Raw genomic sequence first — 17969 nt, 5'->3', positions numbered from 1 at the left:
TTATAAACATAAAAAATTATTATTTACAAATTTAGACAGTTTTCAAAAGAGAGTTTACGAGTTAAAATAAGATTGAAAATATAATAAAAGAATTGAGATTACGAAATTTGTAAATAAAATTGGAAATAAAAAAATTTTGATTGATTTATATAAAAAAATAAAAATAATTAAAAAAATAATTGCTAACAAACAGTATTGGGCCTTCATGGCTTCTGCACAGAAGCCTAGCTTATATTCTGCCTCTCTTGTTTTTTCTTAAATTATAAATAGTATTGGGTCGTGCTGGAGTGACCCACGAGCTTAATATTAAAATTTGCAGTCCAATTCGAAAGACCCATGGTGTTCGAGTCGAGCCCTTTTGGGCTAGGCTTGAATTCTAGGCTTCAGGCCCAGCCCAATTGCCATGTTTTAATAACATTACTTTATGTTGTTTGTCATATAATAAAAAATTTCGCTAATCTTCTATTACCAATAGTGATAAAATATTTAATATTACAAAAATATGATTATTACATTTATCTTAACAATTAAAATATCATCAAAGTAGTCTTGATTTTGTTTTATAGTATTATCATTACTCATTAATTTTTTAAGACAAAATTACTCTCATTTTTTAATTAATTAATATAATAAGTAACATGAATAATAATTTAGAATAATTATCTCAAATACAGTCAAGTAAAATAATATTTTATTATTTTTTTACATAATAATTATTAATATTTATCAAATTTTATCAAATATAGTAATTTATACAAAATAATCTTTTAAATAATTAATTTTTATGGTAATCTTTCATTTTTTTGTGATAAAAAATTACCAAACCCAAACATATATTATATTTACAAATAAATTATACAAACTTATTTATAAAATATGATGTGATAATATTCATCGGGTAATTTTGAAGTAATATTAAAAGTAAATAATTATATCACCTAATTACAAAGTTGTCACCTTATTTTTTATAAATAAGTTTATATAATTTGTTTATAATTTTATTGATTTGATTAAATTTAAATACATGTAAAATAGGACAATAAAATAGCATGTTCCCTTCTATTATATCTCATACATAGAGGTATCAAATAGGTTAGGTCGACCCAAAGCCTAACACAATAAGGTTGGACCCATTACTGTACCTATATATTAAAAAAAAAATTAATTTGAGGGTTTCTATTATATGGTAGAATTGTGCCACACAACAAAAGTCTTATTTAAAAAAAATTAGTTTTTTTTTTCTATTTATCTATTATTATACATATGGTCAAGACAATTATATGTATAAAAGATTAGGTCAAAATTGAATTTAAATTACAAAATTAGATCGCTAAATATATCTTTTAAAAATATTGACATTAAAAACAAGTAGATTGATGATATATATATTATTGTATTTCTTTTTGTAATTATACAATATATAAATTAATTTATTTATACTATGTTATAACATTTTTTATGATATAATCACAGTATTCTTTGTCATTAGTAAAAAATTATCAATAAAATATTCTAAGTATTATCATCAATTTTAATAATTGAAAATTGGTTTAGAAAATATAATTTTAAAAATTAATTTTTAATTTCGGGTCGTGGGTTTTATACTTTCCATGGATTGACCCTATCTGTAAGACTTGCTACTATATAAGCCTTTGACCTAGCCCGGCCCATGGGTCTAGCAGGCCTAGCTAGAATCAATCTAATCTAACCTAACCCATCACCACCTCAACTTATGTACGTTTTAGATGCACCTTTAAGTGACGTTATTCATTACTCATCAATAGAGCCTCACAACTTACATTTTTTCAAACCAAATGACTAGTTCCCTCTCAATTTTTAATGAAATGACAATCCCTACTCATTAAGTTTAAAAAACTTAAATTCTCCATCATCCACTTTATTAGTGAATTTTATTTGATTTTTTTGAAAAAGTTGTTTTGTGCTGCCTATGGCTCATAAAAATATAAGTCAATTAAATAATATAGAAAAATGTCAATCCCAAAAGGATTGATTGTCGATTACTAGTTCATTTTGTAATTAAAATTAGCTAAAGAAATAAAAGGCTATAAAAGGAAATTAAATTAAAATTAATTGAAATGCAAAATAACTAGCCGAAATTATTAAAAGAAATAAATACCCAATAAATTAAAATTGAATTATCAATACAAAGAAGCTTAAAACTTATGATTTCACTATCAATTACCTAAAAATCACTAACAAATCCGATTAAAATCAATGACAAAATGAATTGTTGATGGTTGTTTATCCTATTTTACTTAGTTCCCTTCTCAAGATTAATTTGACGTGTTAAGATTAAAATTTTACCTATTTTTGTGGTATGATGTTAATCAAAACTCATTAATTTTTACAACAATCAATTTACCCACAAAATATATTTATTTTTAAATAAAACTTTAGATTTAGTAAAGACATGAACTAATTGAGTGTATTTTTCAATATCACAATTCAATCTACAAACAAATATAGTATTAGGCCCTAACACCAAGCAAGAAGTTAAAAACATAATTATGAAATTAAATATTCATCACATTGATCAATAATCAAAACCTATTATATAATTTTTTAGAATTTACAGATTAATCATAAACTCTAACAAATGAATATATCATGACAATAAAGTTCAAACTACAAAATAAAATTGAAGAGAGAGACATTTTAATAAATAAAAGAAGATATTAAGAGAGATTTAAAAAAAAAACTCTAAGATCTTCAAATCTTGATTCTCTGGAGTCTTCCTTCTTTGATTTTGAATCTTCACTTTTCTCCTTATTTCTTAAAGCTTTCTCTTTTTAAAAATTATTTAGGCTACTTTATTTTTGTGATTGATCAATGCGAAAGATGAAACTCTGTTTATATAGTAAGCCACTAAACCTTACTTTCTATTATTTTATTTTATTTTATTTTCGCCCAATGATTATGGGCACAATTATGACCATAAGATTGCCAATAATTGACCACTATGTTGTTTTATAAGCTCTTTCTATTTGCTTTTTAAAGCTTCCTTTTTCACTCGAAGAAGGTTTCAATGTTTCCAAAACATCTAAAATATGATTCAAAATGCAAAATAATATTAAACTATAAAAAACAAATAAAAGTTAAAGAATCTGATAAAATAAACCAAAATTTACTTTAAAATATACAGTTATAAACCCTATGTGTACACACAACATTTTGCTATTTTATTAAAATTATGAAACTACTAATAATATTTAATATAAATGTTAAATTACTAATATATTCTTACCAATTTAAAAATTTATCATTTGAACTCTAAAAATATCAAAACTAATCAACCTTAAAATATTGTGATTTGTTCAATTTTTTGGAATGTTATTATCAATTTTGAAATTATTGAATGACGTACTAAAATTTAAAATTTTTTAAAAAATATGGCAAATTTTTTTCTAATTTCTAAAAACCCCTAAAAATTTTAATCTTTTGGGATTTTACTAAATAAAATTTACTAATAAAAGTGGATAATGGACATAAATTTAGCATTTTGATATTTAAAAGGTGGGAATTTGTTATTTCATCAAACTGGGGGTATGCAAAAGTGTTTTAGCCAAAATTAAGTACAACATCCACTGTTGAAAATAATTAAACATACGAGGATCAAAATCTGTGAAATCTGTAAATACGAATTTGTGTACCCGTTTCTATTTTCGATGAAGCGTCTTTGAATTCTACGCGAGGTGTTGACGTTAGTCTGTTTCCATGATGTCATTTGCCTACGTACTGATTTCCATTTGGGAGACTAATTTACTATGCATTGGTTTTTGGCAGGAGAGGAGAGTTCATCTTCTGTAAAAATGGCATTATCTCATCACTTACTTTGGGAGGCAGTTAGGACTTTATATAAAAGTCCAACTGTCAATAATAACCGCCAATAACCGCTAATAACTACCCTTTGGTAGTTAATCAAATCGGGTCGGGTCGACTCATCATGGGTGGACCCGGATCCAATATCTCCCACTCACACATGATGGAAGACCCGAACCAAATGCTTAGCCACAGAAATCTCATTTAGCAATACATTTCATACTTGCAAATATGTCGTTCGACCTCGCAAGCAACCTGTACTTGAGAGCTAAATACTATGCATCTGTTAGGAATAGCATAGCTGCTTCAACCCGAACAAAACAAAAATAAAGTGTTAGACTCGCAGTACCTCATACTTACTCGATAACACTAGCTCCCTTTAATCCCTCATTTTTCATTGTGTTATTTTCCTATATATCCATGATCAAGTCCAATCTCCATATGAGTGACATGATCGACCAACCAATGGACACACGTAATATATATAAGTCTTCCTCTTCTACTCGAAATTCTTAATTTAAACTTAGCTGTTTTTCTAGTCATGTTTTATAGACCGAATGATGCATGGTCATAGGTTCCAAGCTAAGATAGCAACACTAAGAGTAAATATCAAAAAACAGTAAAGAGTCAGAAGGTACTAACATGAGTTAATCCTCATAAAATCTCACGCAGTGAATGAGCAGGGATTCATCCTTCCACTACTTTAACTGGTCATTTTACTTATGCAAACATGGTATGAATCATGTGCTACAGTGTGCATTTTCTCAAATATCATTCACAACACTATACAGATCTTAGTTCAGTCGCTACACCTAGTGCCTAACCTGAGTTCTTAATCATCTTCACACTTGCAGGTATTTATTTATATTAAGAACTCAAATCTGACATTCATAAGTTATTTGGACGTGAGGAATCCAAATCGGTCATTTTTAAATGTATCTATTCATGACCTCATTTTGATCAATCATCAAGGCGACATTTTAAACTTTGATAAATCTTTTCTTGAGAAATTTGTCTCTCATTGGTATGCTCTCTCAGTATCACAATTTTCAAGAATAATGTCTCATCTTTGCTCACTCTCTCAGCACCAAAGGCGATTACTCGTGTGAGTGAGCCAATCTCTAACTTGTGTGATATTATAATCTTGTTGAGCTAAAAACAATGTGTATGTAGTGAAAACCCAAGAATTTCGAGACATAAGTTCAAAACATAAAATGAACTTAAATTCATGGTTTTCGACATTGTGTCATCAGTACAATATATAAGCTCAACACTCATCAATCATTGTCTACGCAATCCAAAAAATTTAACATGTGCAAGATATACTTTTTTTGGAAGAATCTCAGTCAAAAGATCAATGACTATACAATGCGTAGAATTATATTGTACATTCATTTCCCTCTTAGAAATAAAGTCTCTTATTACGTTGTGTCTAATGTCAATATGTTTGGTTATCTTATAAAAATTCAAGATCTTTTATTTCAATAGAAAACCATTGCTCTGACAATATTGTCCTATTTGCTCAGATTCATAAAGAATCTTCTTCACCAAACAGTTCCTTGCACATTTACTGAATAAGCTATATACTAGGTTCCGATATGGATACAACTACGTATCTCTGTTTCTTATCGCTCCAAGATGTGGGTCATTTTGGAGTAAGAAAACTAAGCCGTAATTTAATTTGCGTTGGTTTAAAAACACTTTCCCAACTGGCATCTCAATAGCCAATCAAACGCAAGTTCGATCCTCAATGACATAATCAATCATCCACAAAACTTTAAAAATATATCAAAATTCTACATATAGCCTTTCAGTGCTCTTTCAATATTTACTTATATCGACTAACCAGCCCAATAAAAAATAAATATTTGGGCATGTAAGCACCATAGCATACATAATACATCTGATGACATCTGAATAGGTAACCTTTGACATTTCTTTGCTTCTATCTTAAGTTTTGGGACATTCTCTTGGATTTGGGTCTATTTTGATCGATTTTGGTGTTAATTTGAGTCGTTTTTCAATTTAAAACATGTAATATCATTCCTAGCATTCATCCAACATGTTTCCCAACACCAATTTCATGCAATTTTGGCCGAATTAAATTCATCCCCAAAAGCGAAATTTTAAACAAACTTCCATATACATATTCTAATTTGCATAATACACGCAATACCATTCACAGAAAACATAACAAATATGTATCCTAGGCTCTGATACCAATGTTGGAAATAACTAAACATGTCAGGATCAAAATCTGTGAAATCTGTAAATATGAATTTGCATACCCGTTTCTATTTTCGATGAAGCGTTTTCGAATTCTATGTGAGGTGTTGACGTTAGTCTGTTTCCACGACGTCATTTGTGCACGTACTAATTTCCATTTGGGAGACGAATTTACTGTGCATTGGTTTTTGGTAAGAGAGGAGAGTTCATCTTCTGTAAAAATGACGTTGTCTCATCACTTGCTTTAGGAGGCAGTTAGGACTTTATATAAAAGTCCAACTGCTAATAATAACCGTCAATAACCGCTAATAACTGCCCTTTGGCAGTTAATCAAATTGGATCCGATCGACCCATCATGGGTGGACCCGGATCCAATATCCACAATCATGAAGAGAGTCCAGGTACCTCAAGCTTAGCCAAAAAATGAACCCTATCCCTGGGCTTGGCCTTGGGTTATTTATACTAGGTAAGTCACGTAGTCTTGAATGTCCACCCCACCCTAACCAGATAAATTCACCATTCCTATTAGGCCAAAAGACTATGCCCCACCCAAGGTTTGTTAAAATGACAGTCCCACCTTAAAAAAAATTCTTCTCCACCCCCTCCCCCCCCCCCCCCCCCCCCCCCCCCCCCGGGGTTAAAGTTTTAAAAATTTAAATTCCCGCCTATTATTCACTTTCATTATTGAATTTCATTAAGTAAAATGATATGAAGATATTTTTGCATAATTTTTTTTTGTTTTATTTGTTTTCTCTTAATCTTTCTATAATCTCCTTTTCCTCCTACTCTTTTTTTTTTCTTTTCCCCTTATTTTCCCTATTTTCATTTTTCAAAAATTTAGGAGGTCAAATACAATTTAAAAAATATTAGAAGTGTTAACAAAAATTTTTAGGGGATTTTTAGTAATTTGAAAAAAATTAGGGTGTTTTCAAATTTTTAATATCTTTCAATAGTTTAAAAAATAACAATTACACCCTAAAAGAATTTACCAAAATACAATATTTTAAAATCAATTGAATCTTTGATATTTTTTAGAAGTCTTGTGATAAATTTTAAAATTAGTAATGATATATTGGTAATTTGATAATTATATTAATTGTTAATGATAATTTTATAATTTCAATAAAAGGTTAAAATAGTTATTTCTATGAAAACCTAATAAATTCACTAATAGAAGTGAATAATGGGTGAAAATTTGATTTTTTAAAACTTAAATAGTAGGTGGGAAATAGTCATTTGGCCTTCCTTATAATATGAGCCAGAACCAGAAGGCTTTTGAAGCAACTTTAATATGTTTGATCTACGAAAAAGAGTTAAAATCTTGGAGTTTCTTACAATGAAAAGTTGTTAAAACTAAAGAGTTCTAAGCGTTGGAACTATAGGAAGGAACTTCTTCAACCAAGAAGTTTTTGTATAGTTCCAAATTTTAGCCTAAACATTTTTTGGCAAACTCTAAATAATTATATTTTTTTAAACAAATTTAATTTTTATTTTAATAGTATCTTTTACCTTATTACTTTATATACGGAACTGGATAATTTTCAATTTTTCTTGTATCAACATATTGAGTATATAGATTAATTTTTACGTAATTATTGATATTTATAGATAAAAAAACAAATTAATTTATGATATAAAGGTTGATATTAATAAATCGTAATAAAATAATGAGCATAATTATACAAAGTGTATGTGGGTGCGAAAGAATATGTGCAAGTGTGAACAGGTGCGAAAAGGTGTGAACAGATGCATGCAGGTGCGAGCGAATAGGTGAAGGTGTGAGTGGGTGTGAAAGGAGTAAGAGTTTATACAAAAGAAGTGGAGCATAATTTTAGTATTAAATTAGAGATTTTGATTCTATCTGTTTTAACACAAAAATATACAACCAATTTCGGCACATGAAATGTGGTTAATATAATATTATTAATTTCTCCAGTAATTAGGTAACGTCATGTTATAAAATATATTCTAAAATTCACATTATCATAATATTTATTAAACCATAATAATCTCAATTACAGTTTAATAAATCACAATATTAGGCATCACTTAAAATGAGAAATAGGAAAATGAGAAAGGAAAATTTTAACTTTTGCTTCATTATTCCACAACTTACTATTTCCCTTAAATTTAAGTTGGCACTCCAATCCTCAATTTAACAATCATAAATGAAAAACAGGTTGTCTATTAAGTTTGATTTGATTCGGATCTAATACAAATAAAATCTAGTTCAAAATTAATTTAAATTTAAAAAAGTTAATTCTAAATTTAATTAAGATTGATGAATTGGAATTTGAACTTAACTAAAATAATTTAATTTTAAATTTGATTAAAAAAATTGGCTCGAACTCATCTAGTTATTTGGAGCTTGAACAGAGACGATCCACAAAATCATGCACCATATCAAATCAGTATACAAGGTCGGATTGGCACCACTCAGTAAAATAACAATGATATTAAAAAAAATTTTGAAAAATAAATGAATACATGCAAAATGTAGCCCTCACAAAATTTGATAAGATTAGTTAATTTGATATAATATAATATAAAAAAATCGAGTAAAGATTATAATTTTTGACATAAAAGTTTGTTCAGATTGGACTCAGATTGACTTGAAAAAATCGGAATGTGTTCAAGTTGACATGAAGCTTATTCGAATAATCCAAACTAATTCGAAAATTGATAATACTATTACTAAATTATTATTATTATTGATAACATTATTACTGAAAATTGGTACTTAAAACTAACCTAGTATAGTTGAAACACTTGTTTGCATTTGAGATAGGTTGTTTGATCAAATTAATGACTCTACTACTAAATTATTATTATTATTATTATTATTATTATAGTTTCAAACATGATTTACAGATTTATTTTTTACTATTGCCTCTTCATGCTGATTCAGAAAGTAATAACTTTAATTTGATAAGTTCACATAGAATATTATTGATAATAATATAAACAAAGAAGATAATAATTTTAATTTGAATGAGTTCTAACACTTCTCTGTATTAGGATTTTTCTGCTCAAATCTTAATTTTAGTTCTTTCATTAACTCAATTATGATATCTTAATTTTAGTTCTTTCATTAACTCAATTATGATAGTTACTTTAAATTAAGGCCAAAAGACTATTTCCCACCCAAGGTATGTTGATTTATCAAAGTTCCCCTCATTAACTTTGAAAATCTAATTTACCCACTCATGACCGGTTAAAATTAATAAAACTCTAACCCCTGAAAAATTTATCTCATTTTCCGCCTAAAAGTTTAAAAACTAACATTTTCTTTTACAAGCCAAGTTTGAAAAAATCACATTTTCCCCCTAAGGTTTAGTTTCAAAATTCGGTCATCTTCTCCGTCGCCATCATCGATCGTCTCTCCCTTCCGACGATTTTCCTTCCTCTGATGACCTGCCTTAACTCCACTCTAACCCCTCCAGCATCCAGAGACGTTATCTGGGAAGAAGAATCGTCTTCCCAGTTCTAACACTTCTTTGTATTAGGATTTTTCTACTTAAAACTTAATTTTAGTTCTTTCATTAGCTCAATTATGATAGTTACTTTAAATTAACCCTCAAATAGTTTTGCCTAGCTGAATATTTATTTAGAGGAGCTAATCTTAGGCCTTTTGGTTGAAATTTACCATATTCTATTAAAAACATTTATTCTAATATAATAACTTTTTTTGACAGACTTATAAAAACTAATTTTAGTTTTTTTTTTCATTTGTGTATTATAAATACTACTAATTTGAACTTATTATGTTTGGTGTCATATTTATATTATTGTTAATAGTTTTAATATTTATAACAATAACATTTATCATATGGATCGAAAATTAAATTTTTTAAATACTTAACAAGTTGTTAATTTTATTGATTATCGATAACATTATTTTGAAATTAAAGTTGTAGACTTAATTAAATTCTTAATTATAATTTTTTTTTTATCCCTCTAATTGACCATATAAAGAGATAATAAGTAAATTATTAATAATAACTTAAAATAAAATAATTTTGTTCTGTAAAATGTTATTTTGTGTCAAAATATTTTTTTATATGGTTTTTTTGTAAGAGTCATGTTATTTAATGACATATTACAAGGTATATTATTTCATGACAGATCATATTGTTACATAATATGATTTTATAAGACTTTATTTATTACATATTTTGGGTTACTTAGGGTCAGATCAAGTCAATTCGAAAATATATAAGTTCGATTTAGGATTGAAAAATTTTGATATAGTTCTATTTCGAATTAGGTTAGGATGTAAGGTCTTTAATTTGAACCCCAAACTAACACAACATAAACATGATTTAATAACACAAATTGTCAAGTCTAGTAAAATGGCAGACTGACTTGTAAAAGTATACAAATCAACCCATTAAAGGCTTGCAAAACAATGATCTAAGGGCCTGGGGTGATATTCCAAACCTGGCCATATCTGTGAACCGATATGATACAACTCATAAACACAACAAACCATGTTATATTTAGGCGGATATGACCTATTGTCATGTTTGCTTAAAACTCAACCATATAAAAGATCATTATAATTTCTAAGAGTAATACTATATGTATCTATTTTTGACTATATAAATAAGTACATATATAATGGAAAAATTATAATAAATGGCCAAATTACCCCTCCATTAAGCAAAAATACCAAAATTTCCTATTCATAAGCAAAAATGCCCTAAACTTTTTTTAAATACCAAAATTACCCTTTACCACATCTATATAAACCCTGTCACTCATTCTTATTACACACACTTCTCATATCACTCTCACTCTCATTTTTACTCAATATAAATTAGTACGGGTTCGTTCAGATGAAAGAAGTTCATATTTTTAAATTCGACTCGAAAAAAGGCTATTAGTGAAAAAAATGTATTTATACAAATCTTAACCTAAAAACTTAATTTTATTTGTTAAATTTCATTTATATATGTCATATAAAGGGGGTACTTGAATATTAGATAATAATATAGGGGTTAAATCAATGTTAGAAAAATATGGGGGGTATTTTGATATTATACAATATATAAAGGATTTAAATAACATGTTAATAATAGAAAGGTATATTTTGATACAAGACAACATACAAGGGTGTTAAATGAAGTGTTAGATAATTATAGGGGGTCAAAAAAATGTTATAAAAATATGGGGGCATTTTGATAGTAATTATTGTAAGAGCATTATAAATGAAATTTTAGGAATAGATAAATGTATTTTGATATGAGACAACATACAAGGGTGGTAAATGCAAGGTTAGGCAATTGTAGGGGGTAAAAAAAATTTAAAAAATATAGGGGGTATTTTGAAATTACATAATACATGAAGGATTTAAATAATAGGTTAAGGATAGATAGATGTTTTTTGATACAAGAGAACATAAAATGGTGTTAAATGAAAGTTTAGATAATTATAGAGGGTTAAATGAAATGTTAAGAAAAAACATGGGGGTATTTTGATATTTCACAATATCATGAAGGATTTAAAAACATGTTAAAAATGAATAGATGTATTTTGATAATAGGAAACATACAAGGGTATTAAATGAAATATTAGATAAGTATAGGGGCTAAATGAAATGTTAAAAAATATATGGGGTATTTTGATATTAAACATTATAAGAACGCTTTAAATGAAATGTTAAAAATAGATAGATATATTTTGATACAAGGTAACATAAAAGGTTATTAAACAAATTGTTAGATAAATATAGGGGGTTAAATGAAGAAGTAAAACCTGAGTTTATGACACCAGTTATCGAAGGTATGAATAGTTTACAGCTTAAAGATCCTATTTCAGGTGGTGGAAATTATTCTGGGCCATTTTTTAACAATGTCCCCACTGATCCATTTAGGTGGCTTTTTTATTTTCCTTCACAGCCATCAACATCATCAGGTGGTACTAGTTCGATCCAAGAGGAGAATGGTGTAAAGGTCGATGATATTTTCCATAATAAAGTACAATTGAAAGATGCTATAAAGTAATTTGCCTTACTTAAAGGATTTCAATTTATGGTCAAAAAGTCTGACAAGACGTAATGGGAAATTAAGTGCAAGACTGAAAATTGTGAATAGTATATACATGCAAACAAGTCCAAAGTCGGTGAAGTGTTTCAAATAAACTATATGAATCCTACCCACATATATTCAGTTGATCAAATCATGCCACATTACAGACAAGCTGGAGCCCAAGCTTTAGGTCAATTAATGAGGTCAAAGTTTATATTGATTGATCGAATTTATCAGCCTAAGAAAATAATTGTGGACATTGCCGACCGGTATAAAATTGACATTTCATATTCACAGGCATGGCGGGCAAGAAACTAGGCTATAAATTCATTGAGAGGCTCACCGAAGGAATCATTTATGCTCTTACCATATTATTGCTACAATCTACAACGCACTAATCCAGACACCATTACTGCTATTGAAACAGATGATGACTATCGATTTAAGAATTTTTTCATGGCATTAGGATGTTCCGTTCGTGCATTCAGAGAATATCTCTGACCTATTATTTGCATCGACGCTACTTTCCTTAAAGGTCGGTATCTAGGACATTTATTCATTGCAGTGGCTCTTGACGGTAATAACCAGATATATCCCATTGGTTTCGATGTCGACAAAAAAGAAGATCACGATACGTGGTGTTGGTTTCTCATGAGAATTAAAGAATGCATCCATGACCTCTCCGAGCTGGCAATAATCTCAGATCGACATCATGCTATATACTCGGCAATGGCTAAAGTCTTTCTAGATATCCACCATGGATGTTGTTGCCATCATCTTTTGTGTAAAATGCGGGCAAAGTATAAACGAGACTCAAAGGTATAATGTTTAAACAATTATTAAAATTTGTTAAAGTTTATCTTTTTCATACATTTTGATTATAAAGTTCTCATATTTTTTACCACCTTACAGGTTACGGGTGCATATTGAAAAGCCGTCAAATCCTACACAAAAGCAGAATTTGGGGCAATGATGCGATCTCTTGATTCGATGAACCCTTAAGCTAGAGCTTATCTATGTAAGGTCAGATTTGAGCGTTGGAGTAGAGCATACTATTCGGGACATCGATACAACATCATGACAACTAATATTGCAGAGTCATTTAACACCCTATCAGACATGCACGGGGCCTACCTATCACAATGCTTATCGAGTTCATTCGTGGTACCATGTAGCGATGGTTTTACTATAGGAGAAACCATGCAAGTAAGTATCCAATTGTTAATAATTAAAAGTTTTTTATCATGTACATTTTCCCCTTAGTTTTGGTTATTAACAAATGTATTGTTAATATTTTTTCAGTTTACAGATGAATATCCTAACTTTGTCACCCCTTGGGTAGAGGAGAAGATTAACAGTCGTTTGTCAAAGTTTGCACGCTTGGAGGTTTGGCCAATTACACCTACTTGGTATCAGGTTGTTGGTTTTGGTGGATACATGGGTATTGTGGACTTTGGTGAAATGTCTTGTACGTGTAAAAAGTTTCAGCTTTCACGTATTATGTGTAAGCATGCCATTGCTGTTGTACAACACATGAGGCTCACAAATGTCAATGTATGGGTTCATCCATTCTTTCGCATCGAATTCTACCGTGCAATATATTAGGAACCTGTTAATCCTCTTGGAAACCAATCAGATTGGTTGCACTCACTAGAAGAAATAGTTATTTTGCCCCCCATCCTCGATAGTCGTCGTCCGGGTCGCCCTTCCAACAGAAATCGACGTCCTTTGCAAGGAGAAAATGTTACACTCAGGATTTGTAGTTGTTGTCATGAACCAGGATATGTATGAACCCAATGTGTAACCTCTTCTAATCAATAGGTGTGTTACAAAAAAACAGCAAGAGTTCCCCTATTTTTTAGGGCCCGGGGAATTTTTTTTAACTATGCCCTGTAACACTCCTAATTAGCAATTCACACAAACCAGTCCTACCAACCGACTAGATTTTCATCAACTTAATCACAATTAACAAAATAAGTACATAATAATAACCATCATAAAAATTACCACTCACAAAAAACTTTATAACCAATTTCCATGACTAGCCATATATATACACATATATAGATATATATATACACAATCACATATATACATATAAGAAATAATATATATACATATCCACCAATATTTATATCAAGTATATATTTATGCATATATTCACATATACATCAAGACATATAAATCAACAAAAATATGGTGCCTTTCTCCTTTAGCCTCATGTCTCACTAGTGCTCCCCGGGAATCTCTGCTGCAACTTTTTACTTGTAAAAATATTAAATTAAACGGAGTGAGTGATCACGGCTCAGTAAGAAAATCATACTCAATACTCAAAGCATTTCATACCAACACTAATCTCTTCCATACTCAGCGTGTCTGAGCTATTCACAAACAAAATAATTGACATAGAACACGTATTAAACATATATCATAATTCTCTTCTTTCACCCGTTTATTCATTTCCTTACTATACAAATATAATTCACTCGTTATGATTTATGTATGTATGAGTGATGACTTTTCTATTTTCTGGTCATACATCTTTCTCAACTCTTTATCAGCCATACAAGCTTACATACATGATTCTAATGCAAATGACTTTCATAAAATATTTGCTAATTCTTTCTCTTATTGACCGGTCTAGACTACATATGACAATACTCGCAGTCACCATACAAGGTACAATCCTCTCTTACACGCATATTTCTCTATTTTTTTTCTTTGTTGTCCACATAGTACAGTTGACATTTTTTTCTTTGTTGTCCACACAGTACAACTGATATCTTTCTTTGCTGTCCACACAGTACAACTGATATCTTTCTTTGCTGTCCACACAGTACAGCTCGCGTGTAAGGATTTTAAGCATGTTTTATGCTTTCCTATTTCATATGAGTCATTATAGAACCAAAAGCACTTGTTTTCTACTTCCTGAAAACATGCATAACTTAGAAAATGTTTTTTTCTCTTTCTTTATTTTTCTGAAATCATGCATATGCTATGATTCCTCATGTATGCATGTATAACCACAATATATAATATGTCTATTCATTGTTTTCCCTTATTCTTTTCACTCCTTATCAAACATCATATTATTTTCTCATGCATTTATATTTATCTCATGCATCAAATTAATTTCAAAATATACAATATAGGCTTAATATAAGGGCTATTCCACATATCATGCACATAATTAAGCAAAAATTAACTTTATGGATAAAATTACATGCTTACCCTTAATCATATTCTTTCATCAATTTATCATTTCTCATATATTCAACACACAAAATCCATAAAGCTAACCCTAGGAATATGAAATGTCTAAAATACCCTTATGACCAAAAATTACATAATGAATTTCTTTATCCTTTTAAGCATAAATCACCTTAATTCTAGTATCTTACACACTTATACAAGTAAAGGTTATTTAAATAACCTAACTCAAATTACTTTAAGTATGTAAAGTATGAAATTCTTACATTTTCTTAGCTAATTAGGTGATTTAAGTCTATTCTCTTTTTCTTCTTCCTAGCAACCTTAATCAACCAAAAACATAATCATCAATCAAAACTCTAAACTTGACATCTCTTAAAAATTAAACTTTTTACCTTAGAATTTATCAGAATTGATAGATCTATACTTTTTATAACTTGAGGCTCTGGAAATTCGGTGGTTTAACTAGGTTTTTTGATGAATTTTGCTTGAAGGAAAAACTTTAGCTAAAATTATGGAGATTCTCGGCTAAGGAAGAAGAAAATGAATAGTTGGTTGGTTTTATAAGCTTTTTGGACTAATTTACCCTTAACCTTTTCCATTAATGACTATTTTATCCTTAGCCAATTACCAAAAACCCTTAACACCACCATATAATTTCAAGTGTGCCATTCAATTTAAATTCCCACTTTGTCTCTTAAATCCTTCTAAAATGACCATTTTACCTCCTTTGAAAATTATTGCTCATTTAGTAGTTTTCTATAATTCTTTTACAATTTCTTTAAATAACAAGTTATAAAATCAACTCTAGGGGTAATTTTGGAAATAGAGTTCACTAGCATACCTGAATCCGGGTGTTACACAATGTAAAAGCCCAGCACCCGTTTCAAGCTCTGCCCTGCAGCGTTCATCCAGAAAAGGCAAAGGGTTGCCATGAACTAGGACATGTACGAACCCAATGTAAAAGCTCAACACCCATTCCGAGCTCCACCCCGCAGCGTTCATCTAGAAAAGGCAAAGGGTTGAGATCTTGACAAACTTATATTTAGTTTTGTTATTTATATGATTCATCATTGTTGTACTTTAGTGATATGTAATCGATGTATTTTCATTTTTGTTTCAAATGTGTAATTGTATTCACATGTGATGTAATAATTTTAATGTGAATAATTTCTTCATTTCATATTTGTTGGAATGAGTTATAACTGTCGTAGTAGAAATACATGAACTAATATCCCAAAGAATTTGATTTCGGATAGACGAAGGAGATACCCAAAATATGTCCTCTCAAATAGTCGAAACTGATCCGAGGTTAGTGTAGAAGTAATCTTGGATAATACGGTGTACTGTGCATGACATATCACATATGCCCGAAAGTGTCTAGACTCATCGGGGATTCACAGCTCACCTTCAACACGTTTTTTTTTACAAGAAATATCCTGCAAAAATTTTAAAAATTCGTAAGATATTCATAAAAAACAAATATGTAAACAAATGTAGTGATGAAAAAAAACATAGAAAGATAAAAAATAGAAAACAATCAAAAAAGAAATGACAAAATTTTAAAAATAAGATTTCAGTATCTTAAAACAGTGAAAATAAAAAAACGAAATTGAAATTCGAATTTTATACGTTGAAATACCCTAGAATGTCAACAATCAAAAAATCGTTCAGAAATCTGAAAAAATATGAGTCGATATATTCTAAAACTGTGAAAATAAAAAAATGGAAATAAAATTCGAATTCTATATGTTGAAATTCCTTAGAGTGTCAATAATAAAAAAATCATTTGAAAATTTGGAAAATACGAGTCGATATATCCTAAAAGAGCGTAAATCAAAAAAACGAAACTGAAATTCGAATTCTAAACGTTGAAATACCCTAGAATGTCAACAATCGAAAAATAACTTGAAAATCTGAAAAATATGAGTCGATATATCCTAAAACGGTGAAATTCAAAAAATGAAAATGAAATTTGAATTTTATACGTTGAAATACCATAGAATGTTAACAATCGAAAAATAAGCCAAAAATTTGAAAATATGAATCGATATATCCTGAGAGAATGAAAATCGAAAAAACAGAATTGAAATTCGAATTCTATACTTTGAAATACCTTAAAATGTCAATAATCAAAAAATTGTTCAGAAATCTACCCCATACGAGTCGATATATCCTAAAACGGTGAAATTCGAAAAAACAAAACTGAAATTCGAACTCTAAATGTTGAAATACCCTAAAAGGTCAATAATCGAAAAATCGTTTGAAAATCTGAAAAATACGAGTCGATATATCCTGAAAGAGTGTAAATCAAAAAAACGAAATTGAAATTCGAATTTTAAACATTGAAATACCCTAAAATGTCAATAATTGAAAAATCGTTCAAAAATCTGGAAAATACGAGTCGATATATCCTAAAACGATGAAATTTGAATTCTATACGTTCAAATACCCTAAAATGTTAACAATCGAAAAATCAGTCGAAAATATGAAAATATAAATCCATATATCCTGAAAGGATGAAAATTGAAAAAACGAAACTGAAATTCGAATTCTATACTTTGAAATACTTTAAAATGTCAATAATCGAAAAATTGTTCAAAAATCTTGAAAATATGAGTTGATATATCCTAAAATGGTGAAATTCGAAAAAATGAAACTGAA

The sequence above is a fragment of the Mangifera indica genome, chromosome 2 (genome assembly GCF_011075055.1).
Source record: "Mangifera indica cultivar Alphonso chromosome 2, CATAS_Mindica_2.1, whole genome shotgun sequence".
NCBI classification, from domain to species: domain Eukaryota; kingdom Viridiplantae; phylum Streptophyta; class Magnoliopsida; order Sapindales; family Anacardiaceae; genus Mangifera; species Mangifera indica.
This window is presented reverse-complemented; position numbering follows the sequence as displayed.